The sequence below is a fragment of the Onychostoma macrolepis genome, chromosome 14 (genome assembly GCF_012432095.1).
Source record: "Onychostoma macrolepis isolate SWU-2019 chromosome 14, ASM1243209v1, whole genome shotgun sequence".
Taxonomy (NCBI): Eukaryota; Metazoa; Chordata; class Actinopteri; order Cypriniformes; family Cyprinidae; genus Onychostoma; species Onychostoma macrolepis.
The window spans coordinates 22508230-22520838 of record NC_081168.1 but is presented as its reverse complement, the minus strand read 5'-3'; the positions used below and the strand labels follow the sequence as shown (position 1 = coordinate 22520838).

The window sequence follows — 12609 nt, the reverse complement described above, 5'->3', positions numbered from 1 at the left end:
TTCCTCTAGTGTGTGTAGAATGTGTCACTTCCTCTCTGATATATGGCGGTCTCAGATTTGTTTTGTCTGAAATACATTTGATCAGAGCTGCATTACGGTGTTGTCATTAACTAGGCTAAAACTATTAAAAAATAATTTTTGATGATTAAAATATTTTGATAACTAAAAATATAAATATTAGATGAAAGTTAAGACAACGTAAACTAAATTTATTAAAACTGAAAATATAAAGCTGAATGGAAAAAAAAACACACACACACATTATGTAAACAAATTTTTGGTACGAGTCTTTCAATTACAGCATTGTTTTAACCACTGCATGTGTGGAACTTCACTGAAAACTTTGTTTTATATATTGTTACTTTTGATAAGAAACAAAGTCTCATCTTTCAAATGATTGTCCATTTTTTTTCTGGAAATTCAAACAAGAAATGCCTTTTTGACGCTCTTTGATGTGGCGCGACAGATCACTGTATAAAAGCCTCAGTTCAAACGGCAGAGCGATCCTTCCTTCCTCTTTACTAGTTTTAATGCGAAATAAACATGAATGAACATCTCATGCTTCATGTAATCGCTCAATCATTGTTTCAACCGCAGAAAGACTTCAAAACTAAATGTCACATAGTATTTGCATTTTCATTTCATCAAGTCATCAGTGTCCACAGCTTGTTAGTTCGCTAGAGAAATGAAGAAAATTCGTGATATATTAGACTATGTACTCATATTTTACTTCAACTGTTAGTGATGTCTTATTTAATTTATTTTTAAATGTTATGAAACATGTAATGACAGCCACGGTGTAAATTAATATTTCAACAATAAATAGAAATTGTATTGTAATTGAGAAGTTAATTTAAAAACTGCAATATATAAGTTTGGGCTCTGTTGTTAATTATAGCCTTAGTAATGTAAAAGGGCTCACTATAGTTTGGAGCATAAGTAGAGGTACATTTTTATCCCTACGAAAATTAATTGCAATTGAATTTATTTAAAGAGAGAACAATTTGTTCAGGAAACCACTGGGGGAAAAAATAAAAAATAAATAAAAATAAATAAATATATATATATTTAATTTATGTGTGTGTCCATCCATCCATCCATCAGTATGCTTGACTTTATACCTAGAAAGGTAAACAAACATTTTGTCCCCCGTTTACTTTAATAGCAGCATCAATGTCGTTCATTTGCTCTTACTCGCCAACTGAAAATATTTTCAAAGTAATTTTTCGTCATTACACATTTTCAATAATCCTGAGACTTAATTTTCACATTTAATCAGACACATTGATTTGAACAGAGAAAAGGTTGCTTTATTATTAAATATCGCCAAAAACATGTTTACCTTTTGAGTGCATTTTAATGTTAACTGTTTCCAGCCCTTTATCTCCCTCTGTCTCACCTTCATCATTCTCTTACACTCATCAGTAGTGTGTGTTCGTGACTGGGCTGATGGTTGTGTACGCTGGTCTGTGAAATTATGAATGGGACGTGTGTGTGTGTGTGAGAGAGAGAAAAAGGGAGGGATGGAGAGACACTGCATCGTGAAACGAGAAGGATTCACTCACTGGCTGCTCACCTTCACAGACAGACAGGAGAAGGGTAAGCCTTCATCTATTTCCGTTTTATCACCCTTCCGTTATAATCAGATGATTAATATTATGTTTTTGTATTTGTGTAAGTATCGTGTAATGTGCTCCTGTCTTGAACACCAGGATGTGTGTTATACTGGTGTATTTGTATGCAGCAGCTGTTCCAGAATCACTGAAGGGCGAATTGACTCAAACTGCTTCCTATTCTGATGATTTGTGTTCAGTAACATGGATTAAAATGGTGTTTGTTTCCTGACATTCAGAGCCCTGCTTCTGATGTAATGTTGTTAGACAGCAAATCTTGCTCTTTAGTGTCTATGGAAGAGGATAATGTGTCTATTTCTGTTCTCCCCACTGAATGTTTTCTTTTAATAATTTATTATGAACAACAAATGAAGGTGTTGGTGTGTTATTAAATATGTACTGCAGGTCTGACTCACAGAAATATCATCACAGCATAAGAATATGACTGACGTGACTGGAACTGATGTTAAAGAAATTGTCATTTACTCAAAAAAAAAAAAAAGAGAGATTTTGAAGAATGTTGGTAACCAAACAGTTGACTGTAGCTGTTGACATTATTATTATTATTATTATTATTATTATTATTTTATTTTTTTTTTACTGTGGAAGTCAATGGCTATCATCAACTGTTCTTCAAGATATCTTCTTTTGTATTCAGTATATAAAGTTGTATCAGATGTTTGATAGTTATATACCAGATTACTTAAATGCTACTGCAAGATGCTTTACTATGGTAGCATTTTTTTAGCTCTTTTCTAACATCATTCCAACTTTAATGCATAATGTCTAAATATTAACAAACCTTGAATTGATCAAAAGTACAGAGACACAAATTTGCATTGCTGTTTAAATGAGTCTTTAAAGAGTTAACACTGATTAGAATAAGTTTCTCGACCTTCAGAAAGATGATAGTCTCTTAGCATTATTTAATCCTCATTTGAATTACAGAACAGGCTGATAGGTTTTACATTAGTCCTCTTAATTGAAGCGTAGTGTGAGGTCACATCTCACCTCACCCTCATTTCACTTCTAAATCACTTCATTGGTTTTAAGCCCCTTTTTTGGGGGCTTGTGTTTTGCACAGAACTGGAAAAACTAGATCTAAAGTCAAGTGTCATTGTTATTATTGCTCAGTTCTCAAGGTTTGAGTTGAGGATGGTTCAAAACACCACAGTAAAAAGGGAAAAATCATCCATTAGATCAGTGGTTCTCAACGTTCTCAACCCAATATTTGAAGGCTATTTTTGTTATTTTTATTGTACTTATGACTAAGCTGCTTGTTTTTTTTTTTAATTTATTTTTTTTATTAACAAACTATACTAATTGGTTGATTTAACCACAATTCACAATTTCAGAAGTTTCAAGAGCTGTGTTCATTTAAAAAGTGTGTATGTACTGTACATATTTAAATATGTAAGTTATATATAATTTCAATTTTCATTTGAATTTTTTTTTACCATTTTACCTTTGTTATTAGTAGTAATGCAATTGTTCTATAAATAACTCTAATATACCAAAACAAAATTGAAATGTATTTATCATATTGAATAAATTACATATACAATTACATATCTGTTATGCAATATGAGAATTTTAATTGACTGTTTTTCATGTTAGTGATATTATTTTATTATATAATGTATGTAATCTATATACATTAATAAATGATCATAATACAATTATATAAATATCTATATATAAATCTATAGATTTATATCTGGTTAATGCACTTAATACATTTATTTCAAGTTATGACTTAAGCAATTTAAAGTTAATAATATAATTTTATTGCAGTATAGATTATATAGTATATAGAGAGTTTTAGAGTAGACCTTTACAATAATTATGAATTATTAATGTTATAAAATTTATTTGATGTATTAATATAATTGTATTATATAATTTGTAATGTAGATAATTGCATACATTAATATATAATACAATTATATAAATTATAAATCTATATTCTATAATTTATGCAATATATAACAAATACATTTCAAGTTATGTTATGACTTAAGTATTTATTATTAATAAAAATATAATTTTATTATAGTGTGTATATATGAAGTTCAGATGCAAAAGCCTCTAAGTGCCTTCTGAAATAAATAAATATATATATGCATGCACACACACACACACAGTGGAGAAAAAAAAAATTTGATCCCCAGCTGATTTTGTACGTTTGCCCAGTGACAAAGAAATGATCAGTCTATAATTTTAATGGTAGGTTTATTTTAACAGTGAGACACAGAATAACAACAAAAAAATCCAGAAAAAAGCATTTAAAAAAAAAATATATATATATAAATTGATTTGCATTTTAATGAGTCAAATAAGCATTTGACCCCTTTGCAAAACATGACTTAGTACTTGGTGGCAAAACCCTTGTTGGCAATCACAGAGGTCAGACGTTTCTTGTAGTTGGCCACCAGGTTTGCACACATCTCAGGAGGGATTTTGTTCCACTCCTCTTTGCAGATCCTCTCCAAGTCATTAAGGTTTCGAGGCTGACGTTTGGCAGCTTGAACCTTCCGCTCCCTCCACAGATTTTCTATGGGATGAAGGTCTGGAGACTGGCTAGGCCACTCCAGGACCTTAATGTGCTTCTTCTTGAGCCACTCCTTTGTTGCCTTGGCCATGTGTTTTGGGTCACTGTCATGCTGGAATATCCATCAACGACCCATTTTCAATGCCCTGGCCCTGACGGTACATGGCCCCGTCCATCGTCCATTTGATTCGGTGCAGTTGTACTGTCCGCTTAGTAGAAAAACACCCCCAAAGCATAATGTTTCCACCTCCATGTTTGACGGTGGGGATGGTGTTCTTGGGGTCATAAGCAGCATTCCTCCTCCAAACACGGCGAGTTGAGTTGATGCCAAAGAGTTCGATTTTGATCTCCTCTGACCACAACACTTTCACCCAGTTCTCCTCTGAATCATTGGCAAACTTCAGACGGGCCTGACATGTGCTTTCTTGAGCATGGGGGCCTTGCGGGCGCTGCAGGATTTCAGTCCTTCACTGCGTAGTGTGTTACCAATTGTTTTCTTGGTGACTATGGTCCCAGCTGCCTTGAGATCACTGACAAGATCCTCCCGTGTAGTTCTGGGCTGATTCCTCACCGTTCTCATGATCATTGAAACTCTACGAGGTGAGATCTTGCATGGAGCCCCAGACTGAGGGAGATTGACAGTTATTTTGTGTTTCTTCTATTTGCAAATAATTGCACCAACTGTTGTCAGCTTCTCACCAAGCTGCTTGGCGATGGCCTTTATAGCCCATTCCAGCCTTGTGTAGGTCTACAATCTTGTCCCTGACATCCTTGGGCAGCTCTTTGGTCTTGGCCATGATGGAGAGTTTGGAATCTGATTGACTGATTGCTTCTGTGGACAGGTTGTCTTTTATACGGGTAACAAGCTGAGACTCCCTTAAGAGAGTGCTCCTAATCTCGGCTCCTTACCTGTAAAGACACCTGGGAGCCAGAAATCTTGCTGATTGATAGGGGATCAAATACTTATTTGACTCATTAAAATGCAAATCACTGTATACAAAAAAATCGGCCCTGGCATTGTTTGGTCCTAGTGGCCCTATGTTATATATTACAAGTATAATACTTTGGCGCCTCCGCTCTGTCTCTATGACTCGTCAGGATTGTAGCGCGTTCTCAGTGATTTGCTGGTATGCGCGTGATTTCATGCGTGAGGTAAACTGTCCGCGAAGCGCTCGCCCAAGTGGAAAAATTCGCTGTTGCTGCTAGATCTCGATTGCCGAAAATTACATTGTGTTTAATGCAAAATTAACCCGACGAAATCACATGAAAAAAACAACAACAACAAAAAAACATCATAACTGTATATTTTCATGCTTTCTCAAGCAAAGCAAATTTTGAAAGTCCACTAAAAATATATCTGGTCATAGACAATGTTGATGGCGTTATTGTCAACATGCCTAAGTAGTAAATAAATAAAAAAAGTTTATAAAAATGTATATAAAATTTGAAATAATAACAAACATCAGGAAAAATAGGAAACAATATCTTTGTTTTCCGTATACTTGTGTCGCTTACAGTTAGTAAAGTCCTTCTGTGATTTTCATTGTTGTTTGCAACGTTACTTGGCAATATTTATATATTTATTTATATTTATATTTATATTTATTTTATTTTTGGTATTTTGCATGGTCTAATGGTTAATCTTAGCACTCAGCATACCCTGTTAAAAAAGTCGCCGCTCGCCACTGGTTAAGTGGCAGATCAGTGGGTTTAATGCGGTTGAATTAATGCGAAAGAGACATACTAGGTTACAGATGAAACCTAAAATACTATGGATGACGCAAAATAATAATTATAATATGACCGCGTGGTGAACCATGAACTCTATTTAAACACGGTCTCAATGCTATGTATACATGCTGTGTAGGCATATCTATCCTTACAAGTACAATTTTGGCTGTATTATTTGTGTCCCCTTCAAAAATTGCTCTTGAGAAATTTTACGTTTATTGTCCCCCCCTACTGTCAGATTAAATTTACGCCCCTGGGTGTACTGGCTTCTGTGAGATAATGTAGCCTAAATACCAGGGATTGTACATTTAAAGGGAATACTTTTATAGTTATTATTAATTGTTAATGTTATAGAATTTGTAACATTTTATCATTATTAAAAAATTATTAATTTAAATACTTGTGAGGCTCTCTTGTACAAACCCCAACCAATGCAATACACTTTAGAATTAGTGAAAAAAATCTATTGGTTGCTTAATATACTCTAACCAAACACAAACCTTATTTTCTCAAAAACATAAACATGTACATACATGATGCTTAACATGGTATTGTTGCCCAGTTTGATTACAGTGTAATCAGTCTATAGCAATTAAGATGTTTATAAGAAACTGAAAAAAACACATGTCAGGGCATTTCAAAACTGTCAGGGCCCCAAAACCCCCTCAGACCCCAGAGGGTTAAAACAATCACACTTTGGCAACCACCTTGAGCAGGAAACCACAGCAACCTCTTGAAAAGCTTTGCCACCACGCTTTTCTGTCCTAGAGAGCTAAAAGGACAACATTGTGTACGGCTCACAGAACAACGTTAGAATCATGAAGATCATTGTTATCATTCATTTATCCGCTCGTCTGAGCGTGTGTATGTGTGTGTCACTGTATCGTGGTCTCTCTGGCTCAGAAACGTCACCTTTAGTGTTGTTGACTCACTGGTGTGGATGAATCGATAGGAAGTGTGTCTTCCTCCTCTCGAGCCACAGAGCTCTTCACAGTGACACCAGAACATCGAGAGTTTAACCTCTCACACTCACACTCATCTCTTTCACTTCTCACACGCACACTGTTCACAGAGGATCAACAGGCGGTGGATTGTGAGGGTTTAATGAACAGCTGACTTTAAAATTATGATTTTTATCAGCATTAATTCACCCCCAAGGCTTTCTGGCTACAAATTTTTGGAATGAAAAGTAGATATTAGGTTGCATGTCAGAGCTGCTTTTTTTTTTTTTTTTCTTCCATGCAGTAATTTATACTGTCATGCAAAAGTAGCATAAAAGTAAAGTCTTTATGCATCAACATTAGATGTTAACACAAGGCTGGTGTGACCAAAGCATTTTTGCTTTTTAGTATCAAAACGTCTAAAGTGAACTCCTCCTATGCCCTGTCTTTGAATCGCATTACTTTTTTTTTGTTTTGTTTTTTTTGCCATTTTTAAAAACAATTGAAGAACAAGTCAAAATTATTTTGTGCTGTCAGACATTATGCCAGAAAAACTGTACAGTATCATCATATTTAATATGCAAAAGGCCTCTAAATTATAAATATGGTCAAAGCTTTGCTTAAAAACTTATTTTCTTTACTGATTTTTATAAAGTAAACACAAGAATAATTTTATTGTTGGTAATATTTCAAGATAAACACTTACTGGACAGAAGCAACTTTGCTTTACTTGATTATCTAGACATCATTTTGTGGAAAAATTATGCTCGAATGTATAACGTAAATGTTCCTTTTGAGCAATGTTTATTTGTTCATCTCTCAATCAGCATTATATGGTTTGATCATAAAACCAAGCATTTAAATATCATTTTAGTAAGACACATTATTCAAGCTATAGGGTGACGACTGATTTTTATAATTTTATGCAAGTCTGCTATACTGTTATAAAATCTCACTGATTTCCATTCCAAACATCAGAATTTCATCTTCATATCAGCGTCTGCACCAAATTGCATATTTTTGCTCCGTTTGGGAGAATACATTTTGAATAAAAATAAATGAATGAAAATAAAATGGAGATTGTTGTCATACTTTGTGAGCCACAGAAGCCTGATATTTTGTGAATATCATACTCAACAAAAAACATGCGCACTTTTCTCTCTCTCCCTCTCCCTCCTCTCTCTCTCTCTCTCTCTCTCTCTCTCTCTCTCTCTCTCTCTCTCTCTCTCTCTCTATATATATATATATATATATGGTTTAATAAACTGTTCTTTTTTTTTTTTTCTTTTTTTTTATAGACTATTTTTTCAGGCATTAGAACAGGGGTCACCACACGGTTCTGGAGGGCCGCTGTCCTGCAGAGTTTAGCTCCAACTTGCCTAAACACACATGTACAAGTTTCAAGTATACCAAGCAAGACCTTGATTAGCTGGTTCAGGTGTGTTTGATTAGGGTTGGAGCTAAACTCTGCAGGACACCGGCCCTCCAGGAACAAGTTTGGTGACCCCTGCATTAGAGGGTTAACTTTTATTGAGGGTTGATTGTTTCTCTTTAGACACTGGTCAGTGTGCTGCAGTGCCCCCTAGTGGTAGTGAGACGCGACACAAATCAGCTCCATATACTGTGTATAATAACCTCTCTTCTTGTGTATAATAATCGTTCCATTCTCTTCTCTGTCTGACAGGCGGCTGCGCGGCTAGATCAGATTCAGTTTGAGACACTCAGTCTGAGCTCACGACTAAACCATGGATCAGAAGGTTTGTAAAACTTGCTGAGCTGACAGAAAATGGCTCTTTTGCTGAGTGCTCGTTTTACTGTGCTGAATTTCTCTCTGTGTGTGGTGTATCTTTGCAGTCCACTTCACCCCAGAGACATGCGGTGAAAAGCAGGTCGAAGTCTACAGAGGAAGTCCAGCAAGCTAAAAAGGTCAATTGATACAGTAGTTGCATCAATATAAATGCATGTACTTTCCTTCAGCAGATTTGTATTTGTTTGTGTGTGTGTGTGTGGAAAGTACTGAGGGTTATTAACACCAAAGTGCTGAAAGAATGCATAGGACCACTACGCAATGCATTTCCCAAACATTATTTGAATAACTATCTTTTGATCAATGTTAGGCCTTCCACATCCCCCAGAAATCACTGCCTGGAGGGTCAGAGCTGGAAAAGGTGAAGGTGAGTGTTGAACCGTGTTTGTCATGACCAAATATTCCTATAATGATAGCAAAAAAAAAAAAAAAAAATCTTAATGGATGGAGAAATAAATGCCTCTGACTAGAAAGAAAATATATAGCTATTTATTTATTTGAAAAATAAATTTTACACATGCATTTGACAAATATTAATAAATGCATAATAAATACATTTACAATTTAAATTAAATATATAGGAAAAATGAGTATTTTCCCCAATATTTAGTTTATTTTTCAATATATTTATTTATTTATATTGTCAGTAAATAAATAAATACTTCTAAATGGCCCAATTACTTCCATTATAAAGCTTGCATAAAGTGTCCATAAAGAGTTAAAATGATTCTCTGTGGTAAATGGTCATTTCTAGCAAAAAAAAAAATTCAGACTAGTGGAAAGAAAACATCCAAAAGACATCTAAAAGTGTTTCTTTTATAGCACTTTATCTATTTGTGTCAATAGATTTCAGTTACAATACCTATTTTTAAAGGACGTTTTCTCAAAATGAGTTTTTTTCTCCTACACTGAGCCATAAATCTCCACTTCAGAAGATTTTTAGCTCTTACACACACACACCAAACTTTACATTTTTATTTCTGTCTATATCGTGAAGGTTTTTACAGAGGGATTTGTTCGTATATAATTTGGTTGATTATATAGAACATTTTATTCCCCCCAAAATTGTGAAAATATATTGTTTTCTGTCTTTTCTAAGTATTTTCTGAATTATTGAGTGACAAAAAAGAGACACAGAAATCCCTTTGTAAAACATTTGATCCAGTGTTTAGTTTTTTTTTTTTTTAACTAGAAATGTATGCAAATTAGTGCATATTTCATTAAATAATGCCTCATTTGCACATTTAAACCTAACATTTTAGAAAACCTGTAATACAAAAAATGTTTGCAATTATCAGTGTAATCAATAAACTGGGTAAGTAACTATTAGTTAATATTAGTTTTTAGTTTTATTTTTTTTACCCTATTCACCTGCAGTGTCTCACCTTAAATGCTGTTTCATGATCTATCATGATCTAGCTCTTAAAGATTTTATATAGAACAGATAAATTAAATCTAAATATATCCAGCATGATATAAAACCGTGTGTTTATCTCTTGGTTCTGTATGTTTCAGGAGGGACCAGAAGAAAATGTGACTCCAGCATCATCCACGGAAGAGCTCAAGTGATGCTGCCATTAATCTGTGTTTCTCTCACACACAAACACACACATAAAGACAAATGCTTGGTTTTCTAAACAAGGTTTGGTATAGTACAGTTAAAGCATTAGTTCTTCTTTTTGTTGGATTTTCAGTACAGCTCAACACATAGAATTATGAAACCTGTCGATCTGCAGCACGTTCAGTCTGCATCTCTGTACACTGACAGTACAGATATAAACACAAAAAATGCTTTCACTATGAACATCCGCGCATGTGTGCTTTTACAGTAAAGAAGCACAAGTTAAATTTAAATCAGTTTAAATTAATAGTATCTTTTGCTTTTTTTTTTTTTTTTTTTTAATTACCTCATCATAATTGGGCAGGACAGTTTCTGCACAGCCAGTAGGTGCTGCTGTTAATGTGTAAATTTTGGCAGTCATATTAATATTTTGGGTGTCTGACATCATAAATCTACAGAGCCCCTAAGGGATATTGTGATGGAAAAAATATGAGATGGAAGAATTATATTTCAATGCATTTGTACTGAATGCTTTTGCATTTTGCATCACAAAAGTGATACGTTTCTTGAGGGAATGTAAAAGTTTTACGAGTAAATGCAAACTTTTCCTCTCATCTTATTTTTTTAAACCATCATGTCTTTTTAAGGGCTCCATAGAATTCCTCAGATATCAAAAAGTATAGTAATTTTTTCAATTTAGTTTTGGTGAATGCTCTTTTCTTCTGTGTTCTGAAAGTTACAGCACATTCTTTTCTAAGAACGCTTAATGCGGGCTTTTTTTCTGCAGTTGTTTCCGCAATGTTTGTCGAACATTTTCACTCCACACTAGCTTTCTCATGTATTTGGGCCCCTGTAAGTCAAATGGTGTCAGATGCTCATTCGTTGACTTATTTATTGGCATCAGCTGAATCACAGAGCTGACATACTATATGAGTCAGCTGAAGATGTTGTGTAAGTGTTTACAGTATCCATGCCATAAGTTAAGCAGTTTGTGCTAATAAAGTTTTAACCACTCATCATACTAAAGTTCAGTGATGAAGTGAGTGAATTTGAGAATACAGGAGTCACTCTCACAGCTGTAAACAAGATGCATGAAAACCTTGCAGTCTATATAGTTTCTGACCAAAGTAAAATTGAACTAGTATCAACAAATGTTAAGGTGTGTTTAAGTAATATTTCACCCCCATTATATCACTTGCTCACCAATGGATCCTCTGCAGTGAATGGGTGCCGTCAGAATGAGAGTCCAAACAGCTGATAAAAACATCACAGTAATCCACAAGTACTGCAATCCATACCACTCCAGTCCAGTCCAGTCCATCAATTAACATCTAGTGAAGCAAAAAGCTGCATGTTTGTATAAAGAAATCCATCAATAAGATGTTTATAACTTCAAGCTGTTTCTTCTGGCTCAAATACCAGTCCTCTATCCATAATCCATATTCTCTAGTGAAAAAGTCAATTCGTCTGAAGTTTTGAAGTGAGAGGACAACAGGGGATGGACCTTTTCATTGGAAGAAGCTTTATTATGGATTATGGTCTTGTAATTTAAGCGATGGTTTGTAGTTAAAATGCTTTAATGATGGATTTGTTTCTTAAACGCAGCTTTTCACTTCACAAGACATTAACTGACGGTCTGGAGTCATGTGGATTATTGTCATGTTTTTATCAGCTGTTTGGACTCTCATTCTGACGGCACCCATTCACTTCAGAGGATCCGTTGGTGAAAAAGTGATGTAATGCTATATTTCTCCAAATCTCTTCCAATAAAGAAAGAAACTCATGTACAGCTTGGATGGCCTGAGAGTGAGTACATTTTTTGGCAAATTTAAATATTTGGGTGATACAATTCTTTAAGACACAGCTTTTAAGCAGGCTTCTACAACACAGATTTAATGAACTAATTTCTCATGAACTGCATTTTTTATATAACTCTTTTATAACTGACTTTATAACTCAAAATTGCGAGATATAAACTCACAATTGCGAGGAAAAAAAAGTCAGAATTGTGAGTTTATATCTCGCAATTGTGAGTTTATCTCACAATTCTGCAAGAAGGAAAAAAAAGAAAAAGAAAAAGTCAGAATTGTGAGATAAAAAGCCGCAATAACCTTTTGTTTTATTTTTTATTCAGTGCCGGAAACAGGCTTCCATACTACTTAAATACAGTTGCCGCTTCTGTAAATAACCAAACTCTGTGTGTACAATGAATGTGGCCTAAACGATGCTAAACACTTGCAACCCCTTTTTTAGACTTATTTTTAAAATGGCTGTCCTGAGATTAAATTTTTTCAGAGGTGAACCGGTGCATCATGCTGTCTGACTGCTGACACTGCAGGCCCCTCCACAATAATTAATCTGACCAGACCACACATGACTGAAAACTGACCACAGCTTCATGAGCT

General features: G+C 34.5%; 1 long non-coding RNA gene across 1 annotated transcript; it reads left to right on the top strand.

The window, feature by feature from the left end:
• The first annotated feature begins 8439 nt into the window (after positions 1–8439).
• LOC131553793 (uncharacterized) lies at positions 8440–11383 on the top strand. Its single transcript, XR_009274265.1, has 4 exons — positions 8440–8593; positions 8691–8762; positions 8954–9010; positions 10159–11383. It is a non-coding gene; the product is annotated as an uncharacterized LOC131553793 (long non-coding RNA).
• Positions 11384–12609: the final 1226 nt, after the last annotated feature.